Genomic DNA, 22,527 nt, shown 5'->3' with positions numbered 1-22,527 from the left:
ACATCAAAGAAAATGATTCCATGGACTCATTATGCCTTATGCCAATGATACAAACTGATGAATACAATTTAAATGATGTACAGAATGTTTTCTTCACACACATTAAGTCAGTAAATACAAACTTGGCATCATCTGAATGTCTTAGTGTAACTAAGAATTACTTCTGACCATGTTCATACCTTTATGACAACAGTTTGCCCTTTTTCAAATAATGAAATAATGCACCTTATCAAAAATCTGGGATGGCGAAATATCTGCAGAGACTGAGTGATATTATTGAATCAGCATGGGCCAAAACCTCTAAGAAATGTTTCTGGCACCATTTTGAATCCAAGTCTTCAAGAATACATGCTATCCTGGAGGGAAAAAGGTGTCCTGCCTGGTACTATGAAAGAGTATAAAAATAACATGTCCACTAAGTTGATATTTGTTTCCATATGTGCTATTAAAGAAACAATTAGCAAGCAGTTATTTTTTTTAGCCAATACATATGCCTTATAGTGGGCACATTATGCAACAAAGGAAAACAGCCGTTGAACATAAAATATAAGCAAGATGACAGTTAATTTCTTCAACAGAGGCAGTTGTTAACGAGCATATTTAGAAAATGGTAAGATGCAACCTCCAAATTCTGCATATCTGTCCCTAAATAAGATGGGTGTAACATATCCAAAAGGAAGTGGCTAAGAAACTCTTCTCTTCCTGGGACAGAAGGGCATAAAGCAACTTCCTATTGGCTTAAAAGAGGCTTGACAGTCATGAATGGAAGGCCAGTGAACTATTAAAAGAATTCCAATAATCTGTCGGGAAAATAATAAATTTACTTATGTAGTCAAATACCTTCAGGGCCTATACACTTTAAATCGACTGGCCACAGAGATAATCCTTACAGTAGAGCAGAGAAAACAGACAGATTCATGGATGCCATGAGCTAAACGATGACTACTATTGTATTCAGTCAGAAGATAAAAATTCAATAAAACAATTCTTGTCATGAGGTTTGTGCCTCCAGCAACAGTGTGAAATAAAGGTCCTGGCCACCATTTGCTATGCTTCAGAAAACAGAAACAGAGGAAATTAGCCATAATGTGTAACAACACACAAGAGAATAGTATATTACAAAGGGGAAGAGAATGGCGGGGGGGAAGGAAATCCTGCTTCTTGAGGCCAGCACCATTCAGTTTCACAGAAACAAAATTCAAAATCAGCCCCTACTTAAAAGAAAGACTGAAAAACCAAGTAAATATTTGTTTACAAAGAATTGTTCACAAATTTTCATCTTGAAAAACATATTTCCTTAAGAGCGATTGAAAATCTTGGTGGTTGAAATCTGAAATTGTTTTGACATTCTGTCAATTGCTTGCTCTTCATAAAGAAGCATGAAGTTGAAGGGAAAATAAGACTTTAGTAGAACATATTATAAAAAATGTGCTTTCCCCTACCAAAAATCTTTTACCATCTAAGACTCATCATAGGCTTATCAGTTTGAAATTTCTCAAGCCACCCAAGACACTATAGAAAATTATTCTGTGAAAAATAAGAAACAGTAATTATTGGCAGTCTGACAGCTAAAGTTTCACACTTTTTCAAAAAAAGCAGATGAATCTTTGCAGCAAGTTTGGGCAGCTAAATGCATTAAATACTCTTGTTTATCTTTACCTCTGAGAAATGAGATTTAACTCTGTTTATAAATATCACTGATGCATACATTAATTTGAAAGACCTTACTGAAAAGAAAAAAACTTAATATAATGTATTCGAATTAAAGCTTGGTGAGACCAATTTGGATTCAGAAAAACACTAAGAAGGAACTGAAAACTTCAATGATGCTTTTAAATTCAGAAGCTGATTAATTGTAAACCACAAGGTTTCTAGTTCACTCCCCAAAAGTCATTCCTTTATGTGGACCCAGAGTGCAAGACAGGACACTTAAACTGCCAATGGTTCCACTACAGAAAGTCTGAATAAAATATGTTATGGTAAACCTATAAAACATAATCGGAATGGTTCTCAGATCAGAAAGTTGCTCTTACCAAAATAAATTTTAAAAAATGATCAAATAAAGTAATTTTACCTCTTACTCTATAAGTACTACAAAATAACATAAATTAAGTTACACTGAACGGAAGGCACTGGTTGGGACTTAAAAGTTAGTCAGTATGAAATAAAGATTTTTTTTTTACTTTTTTTTATGTATTCATACAAAATTGATGATGAATACTGAAGAAGCAGGGAGACAAGATGAATAAGCACAGAAATTATTTTTCTTGCAAGAAAATACTAAAGAATGAAATGCTACAAATGATTGAAGTCTCATCACTATACTAAACAATGTAGTCACATTGTATGAAAAATCAGTGCACAGAAAATAGTCGAGATTTACAGAAAAAGTATAACAAAAAAAAAAAGGAGGAAAGTGAACCATGCATCAAGGTAGACAAAGATATACAGGTAAAACAGATTCATATTTGCTAATTTCATACAAATCAAGAGATATAGGATGAGAGGCTCAAGGATGCATTCTGTTTCAAAATGGCTGTTGATTAAGTGTATAAAAGAAACACAACAGAAAGTTCATTAGAATAATAGTAATAGGCATAATGTTGTCAATGAGAGAGCAAAAAGTAATTTGGTTTTAATTTTGTACATGGAAGGAAATAAGTTGCAGGATCATCTGGGTAACAATATGTCTGATACAGTAAGCTTCTGTGGATCATTCTAGATTATATATATATATATATATATATATACACTCACCTAAAGGATTATTAGGAACACCCGTTCAATTTCTCATTAATGCAATTATCTAATCAACCAATCACATGGCAGTTGCTTCAATGCATTTAGGGGTGTGGTCCTGGTCAAGACAATCTCCTGAACTCCAAACTGAATGTCAGAATCGGAAAGAAAGGTGATTTAAGCAATTTTGAGCGTGGCATGGTTGTTGGTGCCAGACGGGCCGGTCTGAGTATTTCACAATCTGCTCAGTTACTGGGATTTTCACGCACAACCATTTCTAGGGTTTACAAAGCATGGTGTGAAAAGGGAAAAACATCCAGTATGCGGCAGTCCTGTGGGCGAAAATGCCTTGTTGATGCTAGAGGTCAGAGGAGAATGGGCCGACTGATTCAAGCTGATAGAAGAGCAACTTTGACTGAAATAACCACTCGTTACAACCGAGGTATGCAGCAAAGCATTTGTGAAGCCACAACACACACAACCTTGAGGCGGATGGGCTACAACAGCAGAAGACCCCACCGGGTACCACTCATCTCCACTACAAATAGGAAGAAGAGGCTACAATTTGCACGAGCTCACCAAAATTGGACAGTTGAAGACTGGAAAAATGTTGCCTGGTCTGATGAGTCTTGATTTCTGTTGAGCCATTCAAATGGTAGAGTCAGAATTTGGCGTAAACAGAATGAGAACATGGATCCATCATGCCTTGTTACCACTGTGCAGGCTGGTGGTGGTGGTGTAATGGTGTGGGGGATGTTTTCTTGGTACACTTTAGGCCCCTTAGTGCCAATTGGGCATCGTTTAAATGCCACAGGCTACCTGAGCATTGTTTCTGACCATGTACATCCCTTCATGACCACCATGTACCCATCCTCTGATGGCTACTTCCAGCAGGATAATGCATCATGTCACAAAGCTCGAATCATTTCAAATTGGTTTCTTGAACATGACAATGAGTTCACTGTACTAAAATGGCCCCCACAGTCACCAGATCTCAACCCAATAGAGCATCTTTGGGATGTGGTGGAATGGGAGCTTCGTGCCCTGGATGTGCATCCCACAAATCTCCACCAACTGCAAGATGCTATCCTATCAATATGGGCCAACATTTCTAAAGAATGCTTTCAGCACCTTGTTGAATCAATGCCACGTAGAATTAAGGCAGTTCTGAAGGCGAAAGGGGGTCAAACACCGTATTAGTATGGTGTTCCTAATAATCCTTTAGGTGAGTGTGTGTATATATATATATATATATATATATATATATATATACACACACACGCAAACAGTATATATAGAGGATACCATATATAGAACTTTTTAAAGATGAAAGTACAGTGTCTGAAGCACTTGGAGTGCCAGAAACAATAATCACTGGCTTCAGTAAAATCCACAATCTGACAGGTTAAAAGACACCAAAAAAACTGTCTCTCTTTTTTTTTTTTGCCCAATTTTAGGCAAAACACAAATGATGAACATTATGAACAGGAATATAGAATAATTTGGTGTTCTATAATAAGAAAGTTTGCTAGTCAAACAAATTAACCTACTAATAAAAGAGAGATTTAGCAAGACCAGAAAATAAAAGTTAAAGTAAATACTTAAAGTAGAAAGGGTGAATACATAATCAAAAAAACTCCAAATTATTTCCTTCTTGCTGTTTTGGCACTCTACAAAAAGTTCTATATTTTGGAAGTAAGAAGGAAAAAAAAAGTGTTCAAAAATATATTTTTATACCAAGTTAAGCAGTGTGAAATAACAGCTACCAGAAGTGTACAGTTTGGAATACTAATGTTGCATAAACTCAGACTAAATAACATATCTAATGTCAAGGTATACTTTTGCTTAAGCACATTTTCAGAACACTTTATTTTTTCATCAGGCAAAGCCATTAAGACATTCATTCAGGACAAACTGCACTTGCAGATTAGTAATATTTTGTCCAAATCTGCAAGAACCTACCTAAACTACTACCATTTGCTAAATATTTTTTTTGCAACAAGAAACTACATCAAACTATTCAAAATATAGAAGATAATGAAACATTACTAATACAATACTAAGAATAATCATTACTTTTAAAGCAATTTAAGAAAGAATTGCAGTTAAATAACTAAACACATACAGCAAAGGCTACTTACAATTTAATTTTTCCCTCTGAATACGGACTATGTTTCTTTTTAACAAGCAGAAAGATACATTTTTTGAGGACATAGTTTTGAAGACCCTGTAATGCTATGCATTTTTTTTTTTTATTACGTACTGGTTTAACTTTTTAATATTAACCTCCCTCACACTGTTTTAAAAAAAACCCTGTTTCACATGATTGGCACTGCTGCAGTACAACTACATGAACCTTAGTTCAAATATGTTCTTTGAACATTCCCCAACCAATCTTGTGCATCATCTCAGCATCCTATCCACATTATAAAGAGATAAGCGTACTTTAAAAGATAATCCTAAATTGACACAGTGTTAACTAGCCTACATTTGTACACATGGGTGCCCTGTCACAGACTGGTGTCACAACAGGTACATGGCTCCACATAATTTTGTAATTTTAAAAATTGCTTCAAAACACGGTTAATCAATTTTATATCAACTGTTTCCTCAGCAATATGTATTTGCTTGTACAGTATGTCTGCTCAGAAATATGACTCACATCTTCATTCTTTTATGATTACTTAAAATCAAGATGCAACAAGACTGAGTAAAACTACTCACCTACCCGACAAAAAAAAAAAAACATTTTGATGAGTTACCTTGTCTGTCTCTCTATCACACACACACACACAATATTATTATACAGTATGCTGTGTATATATATATATATATATATACACACATACACACTTACAGTATACAGTATTTATAATATATACTCCTTTCTGCATATACACCCAAAAAGAGATATATAAATCTTTGCTGTGGTTCAGGAGCCCTTAAAAGTTTAACAGGTGTTGAAAACAGCCTACCCCGCTTCAGAAAAGTATCCTGAAGAAATGCAGCGCTCAAGTGGCAAAATGGCCACCATAATTTAAAGCTACATAACAAACAATTCCTGCTACTTCTTCAGCACTGCCTTGTCACTCAGTAGACTGTTAATAAGGAACTTGTTGGCTCATCAAACACAAATGCAGCTAAAATTAGAGGAAGAAGGCCTAACATAATCAATAACATTTTTTCAGGAAACATACATAGTACGGCTTAGCAATTAGCTCTAGAGTTGGTAACTTAACATGCTAGTTCTCTAATTGTAGAATTTTGGAAACAACCATGCTCCGCACTTATCTGTTATTTAGTATACAAATCATCAGAAAATTATTTCATTCAACTATAAAAATCAAAGTCTTCTTGCATCATTGCATTACTCTAATACTACAGTCTGTCATAGGGTCCAAATATTTACAGCTGCAGCACCACTGTCACTTTCCCTGCACACATATCATATTTTTATCACACATAAAACCAATAAGTCTCAGGTAAAACTATTATTTTCTTCTAGTAGTTAAGCTTTTCAAAATGTTTCAAATTCCAACCTTCTTTGTATCACTAAAAAGTATTGGAAAGTCATGAATAATTGAGCCACTGCAAGAATTTCAAAATCCCATCTACACATTCTGCGAACTCTGGCTTATGACTGCATTCCTGTACTTTCTTAATGAAGGTCCTGGAAAACTGTGCTGTCCCAGGGCTGCTACTGGATGCTACTAAATCCTTGTATTTGCACAGCTAAAAGTTTTGTTATTTTTGCATTAAGTTAAATTCATTGAAAGTCTCAGCAAAAAAGTGTGTCTCATCTTTTTTCTCCTAATCATGGTTTTCCTGGACAGAATATTAAGACACAGTACAGATTCTGACAGCAGCAGGTTTCGGGAAATGAAATTTTCATCTTTGCTATTTGCAGAAAATATCCTTCTCTTGGCCTCATACTACTGTGATCTATGAACAAAACCGAAGATTACAGGTAAATATGGCTTGACTGAGAGTGAACCAGCACCTCCAAATCTGAAGTTACGGTCATCTTCATTCTAAAGGTGAATGAGAAGCAAGTACACTAAGTGGTGTAATTTAAGGCCCAAAGGCTTTACTCTTCAGTGAGGGTTACAGTTGATTGTAAGACTGTCTAGCGAATCAGATGGTGGTTAGACATGATTTAAGCCCTTGGACAAGACAGTGGATTGACAAGTCAATCTTCATTCCCAGTCTCACCTATGGATGGGAAATTTGGGTACCCATAATGAGAATTATGGAATAGGTACAAGTGCCCAAATTTAGCTCCCTGCCTACAGTTTGTGGACCAACACTTCATATTCATTCAAGACAATCAACAAATCTCTTTTAGGTTAATCAGTTTTGTAAGAAAGGAAGGGCAATAAAAATATACAGTAGGGCAATAAAAATATACAGCACAAAGCTGATACGAGAGACTGATGGGTAGCTTGAATGTTGTTACAGTTTAATAAAGGATGGTCTTAAGATAAGTTTCAGTTACACAAACATCATTTCTTCAGTGTACTTTTGTATGTCATTAAGTATTCTGTTTATCTGAACTAAATATTGGAATCTGACAAATGTTTTGATTATTTGTTTAAGATGTGAAAAAAACATTTTAAAGCACAGAGATTGAATGGTTGTTTAAATTAGTCTTAATTATAATCCAAGACGAGAAACTCAAACAACATGCCTGTTAATGACAACAGAGGAAGAAAACAATTGATGGCCATCAGCAGTGCCTTGTGTTTGCTACCTGCCAACAGAGGGTCTCCAACTTACTGTAAACTGCCCTGCCCAAAATGTTTCACACAGCTTCTCATTTTTTCTCTTCCTCCGTACATTTCAATTTTCATTTTACCTCTATTCAAAGGTCATCCTCTCCACCCTGTCTACCAAACACACCTTCCTCAAAACACAAAAGTAAAATGAGAGTTAGTGGTTAAGGAAACAAGAGCCTTTGAAATCTGAGAATTGCCTTTTCTTAACAGGGCTACCACTCCTTCTTTATGGTTATTATTAATGTTTCAAAGGGAAAAGTTTCAAAACATTTACAGTGCATAGTGTCCTCAATAATTAATTCTCTATAACACAAATTAGGAGGATTACTTTCCTATGTACGGGTTTCAGATTCCCCAATCCACTATGCTTGGCACCTTTGCATGTATCTCTGCAGCTGAAGTGAATTGGCTGAAAACTACCTGTTTCAACCAGACATAAACATTTTTAAGCCACAGAGCCAGATTATTCAGATTAAGAAGGCAGTAACTGAAAATACTTCAGGGGATATAAGGAAAATAAACATACCATATTTCTATTGCAGTTATATCTTTACATAAACAAACAAAATACAGATATAGTACTGAAATAATCATTTCCTCCTTCAGATAACAAATGAATGGTATTTCCTCACCTTTGTAAAAGGTATTTCCTATCAGCACAATTTAAATCGACATATTTAAAAAGAAAGCTATTATTTCATAATTAGGCTAATTAAACTGTGTGTGTATATATATATATATATATACATATTATAAATTGGTGGCAAAAGGGGCCATACCAACTCCCTAAACCTGACACAGATACGAGTTCCAAGCACGACACAGGCTTTTATTCCACTATAGAAAAATCTTCACTTCGTTCCCTAGCTGCACAAAACGGCACAGCAAAGCACCAACAGGTAAACACACACAGCACCTTCTGTCTCTCTTTCTTGCTCCTTCTGCCTCCACTCCCCACTTCCTCCCGACTCTGGCTCTCTGGGTGAAATGAGGCAGTCCCTTTTATGCTGCCCCTCAGAGCACCTCAGGTGGCCAATCAGCATTATTTTGAAGTACTCCAAGGTGTGGTGGATGCCCAATAGAGTAGGGCTCTGGCAATCCTGCAGTACCCTCTAGTGATACCCAAGTAACCCAAAAGGGCTGTGCCGAACTACAACTCCCCTATAGCCCTGTGGGAATCCAAGACACTGCTGTAACCCAGGTGGGCTGCCATCTAGTACTCCGGAGGAGATGGTGCCTTGTGCATGTCCGCTCCCTCAATCCTTCCATTAAGGAGGCATCCAGGCCGGGTTAGGGCCCGGCCACCTGTCACTATATATATATATATATATATATATATATATATATATATACATACAGTATATACACAAACAAGGGGGGGGGGCAAAATTCATATAACAGGTCAATAGTACAGGGGTAGGGAGTAGTTATCAACTATGCCACTAATTATTGCATGCCTACAATCAGTTAATCAGTCTGCCAAGTGACACTGTATTGAGTTATTCATGATACATATTTCTGACATTTATTTTACAATTGAGTAGGTGACTTTGGTGATTTTTTTTTCCTGCAAGCTGTAGAAAGCACGGCAAATCATATCAAGTCAGCTTTATTTATATAGCACATCTAAGAAAGCCACAGGTTGACCAAAGTGCAAACTGCAACATATCCGACCACAAGCGCCTGCAAAGGATAGTGAAGATAGCAGAGAACATTATTGTGGTGCCTCTCCCTTCACTACAGGACACATTTTACAAACGCAGTGTCCGCAAGGCCTGCAGCATTGTGCAGGACTCCTTACACCCCTCACATGCACTTTTCACACTTCTGTCATCCAAGAGAAGATATTGCAGCATCAAAGCCAAATCTGCCAGGCTGCAGGAGAGTTTTTACCCCCAAGCTGTTAGACTCCTTAACACCAGGCTGCCCCCTGGGACCTTCCACATAGCCTCAACCACCTCTAAAAACAGAACTTTTATACATGAAAACCACTGTCCTGCAAAGATGAGTGTGCATGTAGAAAAGAACTGAAAACCTCATACTGACCTTTAAGTATTTTGACACTCTTGATATCCGTATGCTATAAAACATTCTGACCTGTCATTGTTTACAAACGTCTTAAACAACTATTATCATACACTGATAATTTCTGTATTATCTATATTATTTATTATATTACATATCTTACACATCATTATTGCTGCTGCTTTTTTGTCCTCTCTTTGCACAATTGCCTTGTCTTGTTTGGGTTTTAATTTTAAATTTTTTTAATTTTTAAATTTTAATTCTATTTTTCATGTATTATTTGCACATCATGTTGTTATACTGTGGACACTGAGCTTCGCAATTTTGTCTATCTGTATACTTGTATATGGTTGAGATGACAATAAAGTTCACTTTGACTTTATAGTAAAAACCCTATACCAAGTAAAAACACAGTTCACAGAATCTAAAATCTAATCTAATCAGCAGCTCTTATTTCATAAGGAAGAGCATTCCAAAGCTTCAAGGCCACTGCTGCAAAAGCATGGTCACCCATAAGCATCCTACGTGTCTGCAGAACACATAATAACTGATCCAAGGACCTTAGAGTCTTGGATGGTAAATATGGAGTAAGAATCTCAGCAATACAATATATATATATATAAAGTGCATTCCCATTCAGTGCCCTAAACACTAATAATTATATTTTACACTCTATACTCTACCGAAGCCAGTGCAGGGAGGCAAAGACAAGTTGCACATGATCTCTTTTGTTTGGTGCCAGTTAAAACCCTTGTAGCTGGATTTAGAATTAACTGGTGGAAGGACACAGATGATTGACAGACACCAGCATAAAAAGAAATGCAGCAATCTAGGTGTGAGTAGACAAAAGCGTTAATAAGCATTTGCAGGTCATTACATGACACAAATGGCTTGACATTAGTAATAGCTCTAAATTAAAAAAAGCAGGTCTTTACCACAGCTATTATCAGCAAATTTAAATTCAGTATCAAAAATCACACCTAGATATCTGACATGAGACCTAATATATGGAGTCAAAGGTTCCGGATTATTTGCAATAATATTAGTTGATGCAGAAGGACTGTACAGAATGAACTCTGTCTTGATATTGGTCATCAGGACAAAGATAATCACACTTTTAGACATTAAGTACCAAGAAAGTCAGTAACATGCTCACATGTGACTTCAAGTTGACAAATTACTTTGGAAGGCATAATGATACATGAGAAAAACATGAGTACAAATTATATATAAAAATGTCTCACTGTGGTTATGATACAACACTGCATCAACACATGTCAAAAAGAAAAAGAGCAGAGGTCTGGAAAAGCTTTTGTTTGCACAGAAGAGTTTCAGCATGCAAGCGCATGAATCACATATGTTATTAAAAAACAAAAAAAAATAAAATACACACACACAGACTTGTATTATTGCCACTTTTACCCCATTATGGAATTTGTTTAGCAGCAGATTTGAGAGTGCTTTGAAAGCAAAATAATGATACAGATCAAATGAGGTGTAATTGTTTAACTTGTATTGTCACACATTTGTAAGAGAAGATGAAAAGATAACAAACTCAATTGCTTTTAATAGTGTCCTGTACAATCCTGATAAATGAATGATGGCCTTAAGTTCATTCTTTGAATATTATGAGCACTACAAATGTACATCAGTCCAAGCATCCATCAATTTTCAATACACTTCATTGTACTTTGTGATGTGGGAGGACTGGCAGCACTAACAACAGCTGCAGCAAGTAAACATCGAGACAAGATTCAAACAGAGTGGTCATTTGGCTTGTCTTCATAGGCAATGGCAAGAGTTGTTCCATTTGTTAATACCAAAATAAAATTTATTTAGTGTTTCAGTGCTTCGATGGACAAGGCACATCTTCCTATTAATATGACATATACAGTGTTAGCAAAAATGAGTATTCGCTAAATATGCAGTTAGGAGGACAAGAAAAACAGCATAATTCATTGCTAAATATGAATCGGCACACACCAAATTGGTGTCATTTGTTTGGCTTTTGAAGGCAAACAAAAGTTCATCAGTACAATCCAGAAAAAAATCACATATGTCATATATTTAAATAGGACAGTAGAATGTAATACCATCTCACATTTACTGTATACTGTAAATCTATTGAGTACAGGTAGCAACAGCCCAAGCAATTTTCTATTTCTAGGATTTGTACACAGATAAGAAACCTTGAAAACAGCAAAATTAAAGGCGGTTTAAGAGGAGTTCTGAAATAAAGGATTCATGTAAAACTGACAGGTTTGAATTCACACAGGAAGCTTTAAATTTCAGATAAATATTAAAAAAGGAAGGACTGGTTTGTAAAATGAATACACCAAGAGTTTTTGACATTGAGATATGAATTAATTTAATCGTCTGTTAAATATTACTCTTTAGTAATATTTTTAACCAGCTAATGATGCAAATATAACATCTTACAGTTGTAAATGTTACAAACTTGAGAGTGGATCATGTTATTACAAAAACAGCTTCAAAGAGTTGCTTAAATTTAAATATCCTGAATTACCATGAATATCAGTATCAGCAGTATTTTACAGTTACAGTACTAGAGAGAAAATGTAAAAGAATCAACTTCAAATGTGTTCAAGTTAAGATAAGTCTAGTAATGTATTATGATACAGTGCATCCAGAAAGTATTCACAGCACATTACTTTTGTTACAGCCTTATTCCAGAATGGATTCAATTAATTTTTTTCTTCAGAATTCTACATACAACACCCCATAATGACAACGTGAAAAAAGTTTACTTGAGGTTTTTGCAAATTTATTAAAAATAAAAAAATTGAGAAATCACATGTACATAAGTATTCACAGCCTTTGCTCAATACTTTGTCGATGCACCTTTGGTAGCAATTACAGCCTCAAGTCTTTTTGAATATGATGCCACAAGCCTGGCACACCTATCCTTGGCCAGTTTCGCCCATTCCTCTTTGCAGCACCTCTCAAGCTCCATCAGGTTGGATGGGAAGCGTCGGTGCACAGCCATTTTAAGAACTCTCCAAAGATGTTCAATCGGATTCAAGTCTGGTCTCTGGCTGGGCCACTCAAGGACATTCATAGAGCTGTCCTGAAGCCACTCTTTTGATATTTTGGCTGTGTGCTTAGGGTCGTTGTCCTGCTGAAAGATGAACCATTGCCCTAGTCTGAGGTCAAGAGCACTCTGGAGCAGGTTTTCATCCAGGATGTCTCTGTACATTGCTGCTGTCATCTTTCCCTTTATCCTGACTAGTCTCCCAGTTCCTGCAGCTGAAAAACATCCCCACCTGCCACCACCATGCTTCACTGTAGGGATGGTACTGGACTGGTGATGAGTGGTGCCTGGTTTCCTCCAAACATGATGCCCTGCATTCACACCAAAGAATTCAATATTTGTCTCATCCGACCAGAGACTTTTGTTTCTCATGGTCTGAGAGTCCTTTAGGTGCCTTTTGGCAAACTCTAGGCGGGCTGCCATGTGCCTTTTACTATGGAGTGGCTTCAGCCTGGCCACTCTACCATACAGGCCTGATTGGTGGATTGCTGCAGAGAAGGTTGTCCTTCTGGAAGGTTCTCCTCTCTCCACAGAGGACCTCTGGAGCTCTGACAGAGTGACCATCGGGTTCTTGGTCACCTCCATGACTAAGGCCCTTCTCCCCCGATCGCTCAGTTTAGATGGCCGGCCAGCTCTAGGAAGAGTCCTGATGGTTTCGAACTTCTTCCACTTACGGATGATGGAGGACACTGTGCTCATTGGGACCTTCAAAGCAGCAGAAATGTTTCTGTAACATTCCCCAGATTTGTGCCTCGAGACAATCCTGTCTCTGAGGTCTACAGGCAATTCCTTTGACTTCATGCTTGGTTTGTGCTCTGACATGAACTGTCAACTGTGGGACCTTATATAGACAGGTGTGTGCCTTTCCAAATCCTGTCCAATCAACTGAATTTACCACAGGTGGACTCCAATTAAGCTGCAGAAACATCTCAAGGATGATCAGGGGAAACAGGATGCACCTGAGCTCAATTTGGAGCTTCATGGCAAATACTTATGTGAATACTTATGTACATGTGTTTTCTCAGTTTTTTTATTTTTAATAAATTTCCAAAAACCTCAAGTAAACTTTTTTCACATTGTCATTATGGGGTGTTGTGTGTAGAATTCTGAGGGAAAAAAAGAATTTAATCCATTTTGGAATAAGGCTGTAACATAACAAAATGTGGAAAAAGTGATACGCTGTGAATACTTCCCGAATGCACTGTACCTTCCTTTAAAGAACCCTAAGATTAAATCTCCCCCAAGATTACAAACCCTCATTTGATGTTACACTGAGAGATTCTCCCTTTGCCACACATTAAAAAGCTCAAGCCCTGAATTGTACTTTGATATTTATTATTGCCAACAATTGTTTACTTACAATCATAGTTGGGTAACTGCTTAATGGATGTACCACTATTTTAAATCTATTGCTACAGTTTGTATTTATAAATTTAATACAACTACAGAAAAAACACAATATTGTTCATTTTGTAATGGAGGTGCATTAATAAAAGGCCAATGAATGGAATTTCTGCTTTTGCTGTTGTATCAAAAAAAGGTATCAAGTATGTCAAAATTTCACTCATATTGGTATTGAATACAAAAATTCTAGTATCACAACGTCCCCACTTACAATTAAGTATAAAAAACCAACCCAACAGTCATTAAGCCTATGGTGTTTTTTCAGGAATAACAAAAAAAGTGTACAATTAAAATAAAAAATGCTTCATACACATACCATTTTGAACACAGCAAGAGAGCTTTGTGCATGATTAAATAAATAGTAGGTGTAAATCACATGACCCCAAAAGCAATGGCCTAAGAAAGGGCATACCATTTAAAGTAGGCAATGCAGCCAAGCAGTTAAAGTTTTGAGCTTTAAAAAATAAGGCCGTCATTTCTATGCTCTTCATGTTTTGGGAAGGTGTTAATCACTTAATGTCACTAAATAAAGCTAAACTTGTATGTCTAATTGAATGAAGAGAAATTCTAGAAACAGAAATGATCACAATGAGGGGATCTTGGAAATTTGTAACACTGACAAACTACTGCTGACACCTGTGACATACTACAGATGATGAGAATGTTCAACATAATGAGCCATAAGTGAGATCTAAACCAGTGGCATACAAAATGGAGATGCACCCATGCTTTCATGAAATAAAATAATTGTTTGGAGATTAAAATAATTTTAATATCCTACTCCAACTCCCATATAAAGATCAATGTATCCATAGTTCTAGCATACAAAGAATTATAGATTAAAAAATGTTTTGAAACCTTGTAAATGGCAAAAATTACCTAAAGCTAAATAATTAACTCACTGTGCCAGGAACAAGGACATATTTACTTAATGCTTGTTTGTGCTATCTCCTTATACGACTTACTCTTGAGGTGGGTTCAAAATAAAGCACCATTTGCTAGTTTACCTCAAACCCTTAGCAAAATGTTTGCGGCACTCGGCTTACTAATTTGAATACCTTGTTTCTTTTTTTCAAACATGTACTAGTATGCCATGATTTCATATTTTTTCCGACTTAACTACAGCATTGACTATGCCAAATACTCAAAGTGTAGCCTATTTTCCCACTGCCTTGCAAACTATTTCATCTTAAAAAAGAGTCTTCTCACTCCAATCTTAATCTTAATAGTACATAGAAATGACATGCCAAATAGTTAATACAAAATAATTTATACATGATGCATTTTGCCTTGCATTACTATGTTTACTAAAACCATCAATAACTGCACAAAGAAATCAGTCCTAAAATTTTCTTTATGCTTGATGATGGACTACACTGAAATAAAAAAAACAGGTGGAAGTTCTGCTGGAAAGTTAACAAATAAGCTTAAAACTAAAATAAACAAAGAGCAGTATATTAGTTTTTATTAAAAAGAAAAACAAGGGCCAGCCAGGTCAAAAAAATCTCTCTCATTAAATTCATTGCTCGGTGCTCAGGTTCCTCGTCAGTGTCCTCAATAAGATCCATCCGTGCAAATGGAGCAAGTCACGCATCTAAGCTGTTTACAAGGCAAGCAATTTTAATCAGAACCAGATTCTCTGAGCTGCCTTTCATGCCACAGTAACAAAGTGGCTTTTTCAGCCAGACTTCAAGGAGGAGGCCTGGTATTTACAGCTGGTAAAACTGTTTACTTTAAAGGTTTTTATTTTCTCTTTTTTCTTAAAATTTATTTTGTTATACATTTAATGCATTTTCCAATGTCGGAGTGGGAAGGGGGGCACAAAAACAGGAAACACCTCCCTTAAACTGTCTGGAACACATATCTTCCAAACTGGTATGTTTTGTTTGGCACTAAGGAATCTATATATGAAACTCAAAAATCTTCAAAAAGCAATAATAATTTGGATGAAATCAGACAAGTTTATTTCTTTTTTTGTTTAATTACACTCAATTACTTGTCTCCTAAGCTACTTACTCTGAAGAACAATATTTCAAACATTAATACTTCGAATAGAAAAACAACATAACTGGGATAGGGAAGAACTGGCAAAAAGTGTTTCCTACTATTAACTGCTTTCCAAAGTTTGTTACTGGTCATTGCAAAAACCAAACTGCTAAATGACAAACTGAATGTCTCAGATGGCAGAGATGAAGCCATGCACACACACCAGTCACTTGTTCAATCTAGCTTCCTACCTGGCAAAAACAGGTCAGCCGGCCAATTCAATTTTATGATAACTAATTCAAGTTCCCTTCCAATGTTACACTCTTGAAATAATAGGTCTGAAAGACAAACTAAAATGCTTTAATTATAATGTAGTATGACAGAATGAAGACTGAGAAAAGCAGCAGCAGAAAAATAAAATAATCCTACTAGAAAAAGGGGAATTTAAAATGTTCTACATTATACAAATGGAGAGTACAGGTAGCAACAATAAAAACAGCAAAGCAGAGAGATAAAAGTATGCAGAACCTGAAGGAGTGTGCCGGCAGGAGAATTCTGCTTTTTCCATATACAGTGGACTTTAAGAAACATATTAAAAACTCTTTTTTATCCCACTGTACAATTTATTTCTGAAGGAGAAAGAACACCAGTGCACTCTACTAGGTAACCTCAATAGCCTTTTACCTATTTTTTTTTCTATCAAATAACAACCAAGCAGATGAAGATAGCTCTTTGATAAGAAAATTAGTTCAGGGTTATAATTTGTAATACAGGGACCCTTGATAGTCACAGAGTCTAGACAACAAAAGAGATTGTAGCTCAGACAGTAAACTGTGCAGTACAATTATTTTTAAAACTTGAAGGTAAAACACTCTCTAAAATGGACTATTAAGATTACAAACCACATAGAGTAGAGTACTTAGTTAAATCAGTTCAGAAAGATAAGGTTTAGACAAAATCTGACTGAACCTTTGTGTTAGTTCATGTAGCACGTTCAACCAAAATCTGGACTTGAATCCAGACCAAAAAGTTAAATTTAGTCAACAAAAAAAAAAAAACACTGTACAGTTTGTTCTGCAGATTTTAAAAAATATGTAGACCTTCACATTAAAAAAAAATGAAACAAGCTCTCAGCTTAGCCATCAAGGTACAGAGCTAAGGGAAAGAATCACTAGTTCATTGATTCATCACTATTGTCACCATAATCAAACTGCCTGAAGAAAAAAAAAACTGTAATAGATTATATGTATTTTAATGTGAACCACCATCATTATGGATTTCACAAATTACTGTACTACATAAAGATGCTGAAAGATCACAAATAAACCTCCTTTCCTATAATAATCAAAACCAGGCTGAAAGTCTGTCAGTGATCCTCTCTTTCTATAAAATTAAGACTGTCTTTCTTTGTTAAACGGAAAACAGCTGAATTATTAATATGTTTAAGGGAATTTCAGTTTAGATGAAACACTGCCCATAAAATTAGTGATAATGTGTTCGATAACTGAGGGTCAGGAATTCCCATTTGCTCAAAAAAAGCTATGCTGTGTGTGTCCTATGCAAATGTCTATGATCCCATCCTCCCAATCCAATTCACAATGGTGGGAAGTAGGAGCTTAATCATGTAGCAAACAGTAACAAATAAAATTCTATTCTAGCAATGTAAGCTCATACTGAGACAATTAAGAGGTGTCAATAAATTCTTCATATATAAGCTTTACATGTGCAAGGACAAAGCTTATATAAACTATGCACACTGTATTTTCTTTTTTTGGTCCTGTAATTTTCCTTGGCATTTACCTATGTATCTGTGGTCAGGGACAGTTATTTTATTAAATGGGTGCACTTTATTCAACTTGAGTTTCAGATAATCCAAGCTGAGCAGCCATCAGGCACAACTTATTTGCAAACCAGCTATTGCATGCTAGTACACAGCAGGGTATGATCAGTTACACCTTAACATATGTACCCTTAGCCACTAACATAGACTCACCAATGGCCCCAACATGGACACAGAGTATCTGGAAAGTGAAAGAGGGAAAAAAGCTAGTATTCCCTTGCTCAATGAAGAGAGAAAATGATAAGAAAAATCCACCCTACCACTATCTTTGTGCGAGTATAAAATGTTGGAATCATCTAAGTGTAGCATCATTCTTTAACATAATTGCAAAGAAGCTTGCCTTGTTCCACAACACAAACTTAAGTGTTAAGTACCAGTGATCAGTTTGCTTACCAGTATATCAATTAACAGAATGACAGTAATTAGCTTTGAAAAGGAACGGGGTGATGTTTCTAGCATAAAATGTATGCCGTTACAAACAGAAGTAATCATGTGTATGTCATCTTCTCCTACCCTTCAATGTCTATGTTTAATAGTTGAGGATTATTGCCAACATGAGTAGGCAAGAGACACTATTGGGAGCACTTAAAAGTTAGATCTGAATGCTTTAGCAGGACAGCTGGAGGATGAAGAGACAAACAGACAATAAAAAACAAGCAAAAACAGGATTCAAGGAGTAGGAGTGTACATGGTCAAGGTTGGGCCAAAGGGTTAATAGATGAAAACAGCATATGGCTGAATATTTCTCTCAAAAAGGTACAAAGTAAATAGTGCAAAAAACAATACAAACCACAACAAGGAAGTGGATTTGGGAGTATTCAAGAAGTAAGGAAAACCAATCCCATAACAAAATCTCAAACCAATCTTTCCACTTAAATATGACCGTATATATCAGCAATTAGACTTAAACAAACCTCAGGATGAGGATCAAGAAAATGCATCAATGCTGGACTATAAGGCATGTCTCAAAGCTTATAGTGTTTGATAGCAATAGCAAGAATCAGCTCCAATTAAGAAATTGTTTAGAATTATGTTAGTCAGCTACTACAGGTTTGCAGAATCTGGGAACTGCAATACTGCTTTTAGTGCAAGCATTTAAAACCTTTTATCCATGTTACCTTTACTGAAAGCGATCTTGGAAAAGTAAAGTGGTATACCCAAATTAAATTTTAGCAATTTAAAAAATTGATATTTTTATGTTATTCCTGTCAAGTTTTCTGAATTAATGGTGAGTTTAAATGGTGTGTACAGGAGCCATTTAGGGCAAATTAAGAACCAAAAGTAATAAGTTCCACAGCAAATCTAAAAAAGTCAGTAGTAGAAAGTAAGACAAGTGGAACTCAACAGTGAAAATGAAACAGACTTGGGGTGCCTGGGAATAATCTAGTGAGAGCTTAGTAATGGAATTGAAATTCGTAAAAACAGATGTTTATTAATGGTGGAGAGACTCCCCAAGTGGCCAAGGAGCCATGTATCATTTTTTCATTCAAGGTCTCCACACTAGAGTACCGCATATGCCATTACAAATTCTAAACATAATTCTAAAACAATTTATATACTGTATACTATAAACTGTACAAAGCAAGGACTTTCTAACATTATTATTATTTCTAAAACTAGAGTATAAGCATGTTAAGGGGCTGCCTATGATTATATAATAAATTACGAGACTGCACTTAAACAGGTCGCTTCCAGTAAAATCTCCATCCACTAGGTCACCATGCCTGCATTGTAAATGCTTTTTAATTACCTAGTCAAGGGCTCCAAAGAAAAATAAAGTGCTTGTTTCCTGACCATTGCTCCTTCTAATAGATATGTATTGAAGGGTGTTTTTTAGGATTCCTACTGTACTATTACTTTTTCATTTAAATTTCTAAGTGTACTGCCTGCCAAATGAGTGCACATCACTTACAATACTGCAACAGTATAAAGGTCCTAGTCTGCTTGTAAAGTAGACAGATAGATATTAATCACCAAGGCAAAGTTAAAACTTTTATGGCGGTGGAAACAAAAATTATATAACATATAACCATTACCAAACCAGTGCCATGAAATTTATAGTCATAGTAAGCTGGGCCCTTTTCCTGCAAGAAACAACCCTGGACAGGGTATCAGTTCATTGTAGGGCCCACTCACCTACACTTCCAAACTGATGCACTTTGGGACATCTAATTAACGTAACCTCAGTGTATATGGGGATATGGCAATAAAACTACAGTACCCACAATAAAATACATGCAGACCCCGGAAATATGTGCAAACTAAAATACAAACAGCATCCAGACAATGAATTCACAAGGCAGCACTGCTTACCTCTTTATCAGCATGAATTGGAATGGTAACAATAACTAATATGCTCACAAGCTTTTGGTGCTTTTTTGGGTACTCTGGCTACTGCATTTACTTCTTATATTGAGACAATTTTATCATTTTAATGCACCACATTACTTTACTCATGTTATAAATATAACACCCTCAACTATTTTGTGAAGTGTAGTGAAAGTAAAAGAGAATAAGACATCAAAATTAGAACCATAAATTTACGAGCTCAAACTCCAGAACGGCCTGCCTGTGTCATCCCATTCTGTCTGTCTGTTCAACTAAAAGGAACTCTGTTGTTAAAAATGATACCAATTTGTATTGGCAAACCATAAGGAACAAGAGCAGGACTAGCATATGTAGATAAGAAAAAGAAAGAAAATTCTTCTTAAGAGATATATTTAATAAAAGATAAGCCTGATAACCATCTCTGAAAACATCAAAGGACCACTAATGTTTCAAAGAGATAAACAAGAGAACTCACTTTTACTGTCTATTTCTGGGATGGTCAATCCATGATAATAAATGAATGAAATCCAGTGACCTTCTGACAGGTTCCAGTTTCCAGGCTTTTGCACTGGCTGTCAGACAAGAAACCAGGCTATTACGTGGGGGCTATTGTAAGAGAAGCAGATGCATTAATCCCAGACTAGACAACAGGCCACAAACCTAGAGGGTCTGATTAACAGACTGATCTAAAATGCAGAAACCCTGTCTAGTAACATCTCTTTTATATAATGTAGGCTACTGAGAAGGAAGAAACAATGGCTTGTGAAACAACAACTAAGAAATGTATTTAGTAATTAATTTACAAATTACTTAGTTACTTAAATTACTTACTTAAATTAATTAAAAATGTATTTAGTAATTAGGCTTATAATTCAGGGGAAGGACCTGACCCTTGGATCATGAGAGAGGTGGAACCTCAGCTACTGAGGTGTATGTAAACATAGGAGGGAGATCTAACCCCACCCAATAAGGCCACAATCAATGAGCCTAAATATGGCTCCTACTCTGGAAATCAAGCTGAGGAGGTCACAACTAAGAAAACCAAGCTAATGATGGAAACACAACTAAGGATAGCGTAAGGTCTGTAACTCAAACTATTTGATTATTCATATGGTACAAAGTCTAGAAATCCAAGCTATCAAAGATAAGAAGGTAATGATAACTGTGAGTAACTAGAGTTGATTCGGCTAGGGTGCTCCAGCTAGTGTGAAGCCACAACATTAAAATATGACTAACCAATTAACTAAATGAGCTTAAACATTTTGAGCGTACCAAATATTATAGACCAAGTTATTAGAGGGCATGTTGATTTTCCACACTAACAACACCAATAACTTAAAAAGTGGAAAAGCCAATAGAAATAAGCATTTTGCAGACTTTACAGTGTATGACTAGTATTCATGCCAGACGTCAATAGATGTCTAGTCACTTTTCCAGTTAAAACTTTTTTTGTTTTGTATGTTTCTATAACTGTTAAGTGTTGCTGCACATAGAAATACTTAACCTAACTTCTAATGAGTGAATTTAGGAGTAAAACTTTAGTATCGCTGAAAAGCAAAAAGACAATGGTTACATACAATGATAATGACTGAGTTAAACATCTATGTAAAATCATACAAACCCTAACTTCACTGGTAAACTGAAAGCTATTCTTAGGTACAAAGCTCCAGTCCCCAGTAAACTAAAATGACAGTTGAAAGTTGTCGGAGAGTAACAGTTGATTGTGAATCAAGTCAGAAAGGTCTGCTCTGCAGGGCAGAAACATTCCCAGCACCCGATACAATGTCGCGCCCCTCCTCCTCACCCAGTCATGAATCGGATTTGCCTAATTAGTATGGATGGTAGCTTTAGGTCGGGATCTTTCAAAACAAACAACCCAGCACGCCTGGATTCATAGAACCTCATTCCCAGTGATCAACACCCTTTAGACACAACAACTTAACACGAAACAACGGAAATATAATGAATGCTCAAAGTCTTGAAATTAATAAACACTTGGCAGCACATAAAGTGGTAAACGACAAAAACGGCAAATGATATCAAGTAGGTAAGAACGCATGTAAAACAAAGAAAATTACTAGAGAAAAAAATAGCAGGAAATACACAGTCTCATATTTAAAAGTAGAAGCTAAAAGCCCCATTAAATTATAAGAAAAAAACATTCCAATTTTTTTAACGGTAAAAATGAATCCAAGATGAGGAAAAGTGTCGTAAAGCAGTCAGGAACGAACGCAAGCACTTTCTAAAGTCGGAAAAATTGAAATCCATTTAAACAACGTACAAAACTTTAAAAACTGCCCAAGCCGAAAATGCTGACAGCGCTGCAATCGAGTAGCAGCACGCCTGTGTTATTGTCGAGCGCTGCTGGAGAACTTTAG

The 22,527-nt window shown here is 36.0% G+C and overlaps 1 protein-coding gene and 1 long non-coding RNA gene across 10 annotated transcripts in view; one reads left to right on the top strand and one right to left on the bottom strand.

Moving 5' to 3' along the window:
- The window catches only part of sash1a (SAM and SH3 domain containing 1a), a 919,927-nt gene that overhangs the window by 100,235 nt on the left and 797,165 nt on the right, over window positions 1–22,527 (bottom strand). The gene's annotated exons all lie outside the window — the stretch shown is intronic.
- LOC120525341 overlaps window positions 21,107–22,527 on the top strand; it is a 41,780-nt gene continuing 40,359 nt past the window's right edge. The window contains exon 1 of the long non-coding RNA XR_005632941.1: window positions 21,107–21,229. This is a non-coding gene — a long non-coding RNA (uncharacterized LOC120525341). The remainder of the gene's footprint in view (window positions 21,230–22,527) is intronic.

This window comes from Polypterus senegalus, chromosome 3, assembly GCF_016835505.1.
Source record: "Polypterus senegalus isolate Bchr_013 chromosome 3, ASM1683550v1, whole genome shotgun sequence".
In the NCBI taxonomy this organism is placed as follows: Eukaryota; Metazoa; Chordata; class Cladistia; order Polypteriformes; family Polypteridae; genus Polypterus; species Polypterus senegalus.
This window is presented reverse-complemented; position numbering and strand designations above follow the sequence as displayed.